The sequence below is a fragment of the Peromyscus leucopus genome, chromosome 8b (genome assembly GCF_004664715.2).
Source record: "Peromyscus leucopus breed LL Stock chromosome 8b, UCI_PerLeu_2.1, whole genome shotgun sequence".
Taxonomy (NCBI): domain Eukaryota; kingdom Metazoa; phylum Chordata; class Mammalia; order Rodentia; family Cricetidae; genus Peromyscus; species Peromyscus leucopus.
Genome location: NC_051086.1, coordinates 24,085,662 through 24,095,547, shown reverse-complemented (window position 1 = coordinate 24,095,547; position 9,886 = coordinate 24,085,662). Strand labels below are relative to the sequence as shown.

Sequence of the window (9,886 nt, the reverse complement as noted above, 5' to 3'; positions counted from 1 at the left end):
AATAAGACATCATGGGAATGAATTTTACTGCAAAATAGGAGAAGTGACTGAGAAGCAATTATAGAGCAACGAGGCCAGAGGCATGATTACACTTAACCTGAGGCTTATGCTTGCTCTGACATTGCAGTTAAATAAACTAGTTCCCTGTCTTTTCGTGAATTTCCTCCTCTTCTTTGTAGTACTGAGGATAAAACCCAGGATTTCAGTAATTCCAGGTAAGCACTACGCTACTGAGCTACACCCCAGCACTGCAATTGAGTTTCTCTTTAAAAAAAAAAAAAATGTTTATTCTTTTCACATACAATATATCAGGACCACAGCTTCTCCTCCCTCCACTCCTCCCAGTCCCCACCCCCTCCCTTCACCCCCTCACCCTGCCTAGACCCTAGACCCCACTCCATCTTCCCCCAGAAAAAAAGCAGGCCTCCCAGGGACATCAACCAAACATGGCACACCAAGACACAGTAGGACCAGGCACAAACCCTCACAGCAAGACACAGTAGGACCAGGCACAAACCCTCACACCAAGACACAGTAGGACAAGGCACAAACCCTCAAAGCAAGGCTGGCAAAGCAACCCAGTAGGAGGAAAGCCTTTAACCTATAATCTGTCCTGCCTGCAAAATGTGCTGGGGCAGTGGTGGGCAGAATTTGTGGGAGTGGTCCACCTAAGACTGGTCTAATTTGAGGCCCATGCCATGAGAGGGAGCCTGTGCCTGACACCGCGTGGAAGACCAGTTGAGTTTTTCTATCACTTGGAAGTTGATGCATCCTTAAACAACCAGTGTTTAGAAGCACCCTGTATGCACCAGCCCATGGTTTATAAAACGAAATTATATGTGGAGGTTCTTTGTAAATCCAGAACTTGTGTAGAAAGGGAAGAGATTACTGGTGGCCCTGAAGACATCTGGGAGTTTAAGGGTTCATCTTTCTTCTGAGGTCCAACAACACAAGTTAACTCCAAGTAATGAAAGAGACAGAATCAAGGATTCATTTTGATAGCTGTTGATTTTGAGAAGCCAAAGCCAATTATTCCGAGCTTCCTGCATACTCGCCTAGTGCTGTTGAAGAGCAACTGCCAGGCCTGAAGGGTTTTCCTACACGGGGCTGGCTCAGAGAGAGCTGTGGAGAAGCATGCCGAGGCAATTTCATTCCTCAGTATCTGGACTGGGCAGAGATAAATGCAGCAGGCTCCCATGAGAGTCTCAGACAGGCCCCATACTTTGTGCAGCTCAGGGAAGCTCCATGCTGAGCACAGTGAAGGAAATCCAGTAAGGTATGGTACCCACCTGCTGGTTCTCCAATGGGTGGCAGGGCCTCTAGTCCAAGTTACTAATGCTGTATGACTTTGATCCTCTCTGAGCCTCTGGTTCTTCATCTGGAGAATGGGGGTGATCACTCAGCCTAGCTACAATCATGGAACACGTTAGCTGGAGATGGGTATGAATTCTCTCTTTGGGCCATTTGTGGGAGAGAAAAGAGGGATACTAGCCCAGAAGAGTATTGCAGGAAGAGCGAAGCATCAGGCACCAGTGTCATGGACTTTGTAGCAGATGTAGACGTCTCTTCTTGTACCGGGGGCATCTGGCAATCATGTGAGTGCTTACAGTGGGTGGGGGGCAGGTGAACAACCATCAGACATGATTCCTGCCCCACACTTATACTCCAGGAGAATGAAGAGAACAATCAATATGCATGCCAATAAAAAAACTATTTCAGGAAACTGTGCTGCTGGGCGGTGGTGGTGCATACCTTTAATCCCAGCGCTCAGGAGGCAGAGCCAGGAGGATCTCTGTAAGTGCAAGGCCAGCCTGGTCTACAGGGCAAGATCCAGGACAGGCACCAAAACTACACAGAGAAACCCTGTCTCAAAAAACCAGAGAGAGGGGGGGGAGGGAGGGAGGGAGGGAGGGAGGGAGGGAGGGAGGAAGGAAGGAAGGAAGGAAGGAAGGAAGGAAGGAAGGAAGGAAGGAAGGAAGGAAGGAAGGAAGGAACTGTCCCAACTCACAGCTCATCTCATTAGGGAGGTGTGGCTACTGCCCTGTTAATGCATAACCTTGCCGGTCCCTCACATACCCTGATCTGACCGTATCTCCTCTGTAACTCATGACCTTCTAACCTCTGATGATATTTCTCTCTGTGTTGCATAGTCTCTATTCCTGTGTGAATGCAGGCTTCATCGAGGCAATGACCTTGGCTGTTGTTCCTCAGGTGCAGTCCACCGCATCTTCTCTCACTGGCCTAGAACTCCTCAAGCAGGCTAGGCTGGCTGTCCAGTGAGTGCCCCACTCTGCAGTGACAGTGCACAGCACCACATTTAGCTTCTTTTTAAATGCAAGTTCTAAGAATTGAACTCTTATCTGTGTGCTTGCAAGGCAAGCACTTCACCAACTGAGTCATCTCCCCAGCCTACTGGCCATTCTTTTGTTCACTAATGCAACCCAAGTGTCTAGAAAAACAACTGATTAACAATAGCCATTCAATAAATATGCGATGATTTGACTACTTTTATAGATAATCCACCAGAAACATAAAGCAGACCGATGGGGTAGAGAATACTGTGACCTAGATGTGTGTTCCCACATTCAGATGCTGAAAGCATGGTCCCCAGCATGATGATGAGATGGCACCTCTGAAGAGGTATCATAAGGGTAGAGTCCTCACAAATGGGACTCTGTATACAGAGTTGTTGCGACCAAATATCTCACAAGAAGCAACTGAACACAGTTTGAAGGTACAATCCATCATGGTAAGGAAGGCACGGTGCAGAAGCAGCACTCAGCTGCACCTCCTCACATCCTGATGGAACAGGAAGCAATTAGAAGGGAATGTGAGAGCTCCACTGGCTTCTTCCTTTTTTCCTTTCTCATTCAGTCAAGGACTACAGCCCAGGTAATGACTCCACTTACAGTCAGAACAAGTCTTCCTTCCTCAGTTAAGCTGTCTGGTGTAGCCAGAGTTTTTCTCTCTGGGTCCTGCCAAGCCCCGCCAGTCCCGTAGCCCATTTATATAATAAACATACAGACACTTATATTATTTAAACTGCTCAGCCATTAGCTCAGGCCTACCATTGTCTAGCTCTTACTCTTATACTCAGTCCATTTTTGTTAATCTATGTTGCCACATGTTCCGTGGCTTTACCTGCTGCCTTTACATGATGCTCCCTGGACGGAAGGCTGGCGTCTCCTCCTCTCCGCCTTCCTGTTCTCTCAATTCTCATCTCTGCTAGTCCCGCCTATACTTCCTGCCTGGCTACTGGCCAATTAGTGTTTTATTTATTAATCAATCATCCATAGCAGTCTAGAAACATCCTCAAAGACACTCCTAGAGGTGCATCTCCTAGATGATTCCCAACCCAGTCAACAACAAGATCCAAACCTGTCAGGCTGACAATGAAGATTAACCATTATGTCATAAAGGAGACCTGGAAGAACTCCAACCCCTCTCCCCACAGGACACAGATCCAGCCATGAATCAGGAAGCAGCCTCTCACCAGATACCAACACCTAGATCTTGGACTTCCCAGCCTGCAGAACAGTAGAAGACCATTTCTGTTGTTTGTAAACTTCTTCATAAATGGTATCTTCTTAAAGGGACTAAAGCAGACAGTTATGGGGTAGAAGCCATAGTTTACACAAAAATACAAGAAGGCTTCTCTGAGAACTAAGCATCAGAGTGTGAAGCATGAGTACCAACCTAGACTACAGAGACAGACCATAGCTCAAAAGTAATGGCAGGAGAAGGAGAAAGAGGAGGGGGTATAGGAAAAGGGAGACGAAGACTTTTCTAGATGAGTGTCACGTGAGTAGAGAGGTGTATACTGAGAAGATTTGGGGAAAGCAGCCTAGGCAGTGGGAAGATCAAGAGCCAAGACCCTGAACAGAGTGCTGGCCAGAGAGAAAACCCAAGAAGGTTGAAGTAGGACGGTGGGAAGGAGAGCAGTGGGAATGGGGGCAGAGACGAGTGTGAACACAAGCTTTGTGGACATCCTAAAGCTCCACACTGCACTGCCAGGTGCTAGTCATAAGTGGCATCAGGATGACACAGGGCAGGATCTTCACTAAGTGCTGTGAAGTCCGGATGACCCTTCCTATTTGCTGTGGCACTAGCTCTAAGAAGGGACTTAGTTACCCTTAACCTGGGTGGGTCTCCACAACTGTCACCTCACACATCTAAAGGACTACAGCAGAGAAAGGAGCGGAACTGTCCATGTTAAAACTAAAGTCCAGTGAGGTAGAGGACCCAGGACATCAGCGGGTAAGGGATGAACTTTCTCAAACTCTGCAATGGTAGAATAAATGATAGTGGGTTTCCTGGAAGAGTCCAGGACTGGAAGTGCCCATGCCAAGGTTAAACATCCATGTAGTGGGAACAGGTAGAAGGAAGTCAAGCACTGGGTATACTAGGCATGAATTTTGTGATTTTATGATAATCTCATAATCTTGGCATCTGAGCACATTAGTGTTTGATCTCTGCCTTGGTTTACAAACCTCATCAGTAAAATCCTCACAGAGTGCATGGACTAATAAGGCCATATAGACCAGAATGCATAATGAGGGATGAATACACCCATCCTTTGTTCAATAATACAATGTTTGTCTTGAATAATACATGAACTGCTTTTCATTTTGGAAATGAGAGTCTATAATCCCCCTGTGTGTTGAGCGAATATTTTTAAACATTTATAAGTGGAGCCAGAGACAGTAGTAAGAAACTTCGTCACAACAGAAACAAGCAGAGCTTGGTACCAAGCTTGGGACTGGGTTAGGGTGGGGTGTTTCCTAAGAATCGTGGGTCAGAAGAACCTGGGAAATCACTGGCTGACCTCCTCCTGCTGCAGGTCCTCAAGGTCATGCAGGCCAGAATGAGGATGAGAATCCGGGTCAAGGTGTCCACTCCAGGGGGCTTCCCTAGGCAACACTCATGACCAGTCTCCAAAGACAACTAGAAATAGAAATCTGAGTATCCATGCTCAGCTATATCTATAACTCTCACCACTAGCCTGGCCACTGGAGATGACTAAGCCCACAGGGACAGTGGCAAAGACATTGGTGCCCATTTGATGCTTCTTACCTGTTAACATTTGGCACTCAGCTTGAAGACTATATTCCCCATGGGGATAGAGAGAATCTGGGTGCTAGGGAAGTTGCCAGGAATCCCCAAGGATGACCCCAGCTTGGACTACTAGAAGTAGTAGGGAGAGGGTATCTGAACTGAACTGGCTTACCCCAGTGATCAGACCGGTGAATACCCTAACTGTCATCACAGAGCTTTTCTCCAAAGACTGATGGAAGCAGATGCAGAGATCCACAGCCAAACACCAGGCAGAGCTCCATGAGTCCAGTCAATGAGAGAAGAGGAATTCTATGAGCAAGTACATCAGGATTGTGATGGGGAAACCTGCAGAGACAACCGGAACTCATGAAAGTTGGATCAATGGCTGTGGAGCCTGCATGGGACTGGACTAGGCCCTCTGCATGGCGAGACAATTGTGTAGCTTGATCTATTTGCGGGGGGGGGGGGGGGTGCCTGGCAATAGAATCAGAATCCATCCCTGGTGCATGAGTAGGCTTTTTGGAACCCACTACCTATGATGGGACACCTCATGCAGCCTTGAGGCAGGGGCAAGGGCTTGGGCTTGCCTCTACTGAATGTGCCTCCCCATGGGAGGCCCTTGCCTTCTTGTGGGGGGCAGTGGGGAGTAGGTTGGAAGGGGGAGGCTGCGGGTGGGAGCAGGGAAAAGGGGGATCTCTGATTGGTGTGTAAAATGAATGAAAATTTTTTTCTTAATTAAAAAAAAAAAAAAGACAGTATTTCCCAAACACTGCTAGATTTGGCCATGTGACTAAATTCTAACCACTGAGATGAGAACAGACACAGCACAGGAAAGGGGGAAGGACTTCTAAAAGGTCTTTTTAAAGAGAGAATTCCAATTAGAAGTGCCCCTCTTTCCCATTACAACCTCATCCTTTCCTGTGACCAGCAGAATCGAAGGTCCTGGTTTTCCCTCTACAATAAGCTGAAGATGTGAGGTTAATCATCTGGCGCTTGCCTCCTGAGAGAGGAGGGATGGCTGGAGTAACTGATGCCCTGCAAGTGTCAGGAGGCCGAGGGCAGATGCAGAGAAGGTAAGGATGAAGTCAATGGGAGATGATGAATGCAAATATGAAAGCTCCCCAGCAGGCAGCATCATGGGCAAAGTATGAAACTGCACACCTCAGTCACCCTGAGCGCCTGTGGATGGGAGCCTTGGAACAGATCAGAGTCAGGTCAAGGAGGGATGCAAACACCACGCTGAAGAGGCTGCCGCCAATTCCTGCCTGGCTGTCCACTGGTTCCTTCTGTCTGGTCTGAAAGCATGGGACCCACTTGAATCTCCTTGACTGAGCAAGGAAGTGTAGGTTCCCATCTGTCATTGTCCTCTGTGGTATTACTCTGAATTAACCCCCTGCAAGCAACCTCTTCATGTCCCATTACAAATGATCATGTTAGATAGTGAAATTGGGAATTAGATTTCTTTTTTTAAGGAGTAATAACATCTAGCTGCATGTAGGCCCTAAGCTAAGCACTTGTGTGACACACACTTCATTTATTCCTAATAACAATGCTTGGGGAAGATGAGACAATTCTAAGCCATCTCATGACCAAGAGAATAAACTCTGAACTGTTCTATAGTGGATAATACACAGATGAGGCTCAAAAGTTGGGGTGCACACTCAATTCCCAAGTCAATTCTAGCCACACACTTCCTCTCTAACATCTACATAATCAAAATATGTGAACAGTCAACATGAAACAAGGAGAAAGTTACCAGGTCAGTCACAGAGAGGAGCAAACCATTCATGAGTCAAATATAGAAGTCCTAACCTCCAGGAATGGCGTGAAGCAGAGCTCTATGTCCCTGCTGTAAGGTGGCCCTTGGTGCACCAAGACAGGACTTCAGCCTCTGCACTGTGCATGAAATGACCCTGTTCTGGCTCCCTGCAGCCTGAAATCCCACCAGAGTGTTGGTGATCCAAAACCTGGCTTGGAAGATAGAGATAATTAACTAACACTCCTCTCCAACAGAAGAGTCTGTTTTATGACTCCCAATTTGTTCTGTAGATGAAGAAACACCCTGCAGTGGATTAATGACTATGCCTTTGTCCCCAAAGGTCATAAGTCAAAAGCTAGTTGCCACTATGAGACTATTTGGAGATGGGACATTGGGAGATGATTAGTCTTGAAAGTGGAGCCCTCATGAATAGGGTTATGGGGTTGGAAGCCTTACCCTTTCACCATGTAAAAACATGTTAAGATGGTACCATTTATGAGCCAGCAAACAGGACCTCACCAGGCACTAAATCTGCCTTGATCTTGGATTTCTGGCCACCAGGACTGTAAAAAATACACTCATGATGTTTGTAAACCAGTCAGTCCACAGTCTTTTTTATAAAATGTTTTTAGCATGCGCTCATTATGTCTCCACCTCTATTTTCTAGTCTCTTTTTATGACCCATTGAGTTTTATGGCCCCCAAAACAATACAGACAGTCACCACTGTCATTGGCTGCCCACCAGGACTAGAGGGTAAGACCTATTGCTGAAGATGTCACATGCTCTGATCACGGACTGGGAGATTCTCTTGTAGCATCTCAACTAGCCCTAAGATACTCCTTGTCCCAAATGACGATAGCACCATGAATAAGGAATTCCCAACTATTGGGCAACACGGGTCCTTTAAAGACAAACTTAGTCCTGAAACCTCAGCATGTTGGACATTATTATCCTAATTTAACAAACAAGGGGACTGGGGCCTTCACGAGGTCTGGAGCTGTCCCCAGGTCGCACAGCAGTAAGCTAGCAATTGGCGCTAGGCAGTGAAGCAGATTTTTCTGCTGACGTGCAGACTCCCGAGGGCGCATCTCAAAGCAAATGGAGATGAAGACTCAAATGTGGGGGTTCCTCCAACATCTGTCCCCCACAGACACTATCTCTCTTCTAAGTTAAGCTCCCCATCTCCAGCTCATTCCGTGGGTTCCACCCTTTGTGCCACAAAGTCAGTATCTTAATTTACATGATTTTTTCTTGTGGGAGAAGCCTGCAGCAAGCATTGTCAGAGGATCCCAACCACAAAGAGAATAAAAAGACATAGAAAGATCAATAACATGATTGATGTTCATTTAAAAAAAAAAAAAAACAAGTCTCAATCCTCCTTCCTTCTACAGGTTTTAGCTTAATTAACCTCAGCAATGCTCTGCAGAGGGCCCAACTGGGGTCTCATCTGCCTGGCTCTGGGGATGTTCTCGGGGTCACCCTCTGTCATCTGACATGAGTAGGTGGCCTGTGATGGCCTCAAGATGCAATTGCTAAGACACCCCCAACAAGAACGGAAGGCTGTGGCCACCATTTCAGCTCTGTGGGAATCGCAAAGAACTGACCCAACCATAGCAGGTCCAAAGAGCAGATCTGCCCGTAGCAGGCTCAAAGCAGAGAGCGCCTTTAGCTCTCTGTGATAAGGTAATAAGGCGTAAGTCTGGCCCTTTTTGTTCCTCTGAGCCCTGACTCCTTGATGTGACAAAAAGATGTTTTCCCAAGATGGCAGTGTCACCAGGATCCTGAGCTGGTTTCCCCTTGTTTGCCAGGCCCTGTGATGGCTGCTGAGAGGATCCAGATGAGGCACACAGCAAAGAAGACAGTTTGCTACGGAGCAAACTACATTCTCCACACGAAAGGGCAGACAATAGCCAACAAGATCGCTGTCTCATCTACACTCTTGGCAGGCTGTATATTATTTTCTGAAATCTCTGAAACAGAGCTTTTACCTGTTCCAGGTGATTGACAGGTCTTTTTGAATTGTCTCTTACAAGAGGGGATCACAATATGTCTTTGTTATCAGAAAATACCCTGCTACTTGGTCTGATGGCACTCGTCTGTAATCCCAGTACTCTGGAGATAGAGGCAGGTTGGTTTAAGGCCAGCCTGGGCTACATTAGACCTTGTCTCAAAAAAGAGGGAAGGAAGGGAAGGAGGGAGGCACAGAGGGAGGGAGGAAGGAGGGAGGGAAGGCAGGCAGGCAGGCAGGCAAGCCTCCTGCTACATAACAGTCTTGAAAGCTTAGGGTTACTAGGATCAAACTTAGACAGTTACTTATTAATGACCTTCCAAGCAGCTTGGGAGATCAAGTCTCCTTCCAGAGCCAGAGATATGACTCAGATTCCAGCAGAAATTAGAATCCTGCTATTCAGTCCTTTGTTTTATGTGCTGTTGGCCAGGGGAGAGTTTCAGCACCAGTGTCTCCCAGTCCTGCCATAGTGGGGCACCTTTGGAGCAGGTGGGAGTTATGGAAAGACAGGGCCCTTGGGCCAGAGCACTCTGCTCTCCAGCTTTGGGACTTAGAAAAACTCCTCAGCTTGTGCACACTCTCCAGAGCCTCATCTGTGAAACACCCGAGGATAATCCCCTTCCAGGTTAACTGAGGTGATGTTTTAAGCTCTGTGCCCTGCACCTGCTGCAGAGTAAGCAGCCCTTTAAGAGCGGTCTTGTCAACTGTCCTCTATGTAATCTCCTCTTTGTCTCTATTTCTAGGCTGGCTCAGCTTAGAAGACATGTTACACATAAGCCACCAGTGTTAAAAGGGGCTTTGTGATCCGTCCAGGGCTGTCCCCCCAGGTCTTGGCATTGTTCTACACGGATGAGGAGTGACAATCTCATCAAACTGTTGAGAACAGAGTGGCAGTGTAATCCACCCCGGTTTGAAATCATTTCCTGGTGTCACCCTCCTCTGGTAATATGTGGTGACTGGGTTTTCATCACTGGGATGAAGCACTTGAGAAAATGATGTAGGTGAAGAATGGTTTGTTTGGATGCCACCATTTCAGAGGGCTCAGTCTGGTGCCATCTAGATC

At 47.1% G+C, this 9,886-nt stretch overlaps 1 long non-coding RNA gene across 1 annotated transcript; it reads left to right on the top strand.

Annotated features, from left to right (window-relative positions):
• The first annotated feature begins 8,219 nt into the window (after window positions 1-8,219).
• Window positions 8,220-8,816, top strand: LOC119086913. The gene is made up of 2 exons (XR_005090311.1): window positions 8,220-8,498; window positions 8,624-8,816. It is a non-coding gene; the product is annotated as an uncharacterized LOC119086913 (long non-coding RNA).
• Window positions 8,817-9,886: the final 1,070 nt, after the last annotated feature.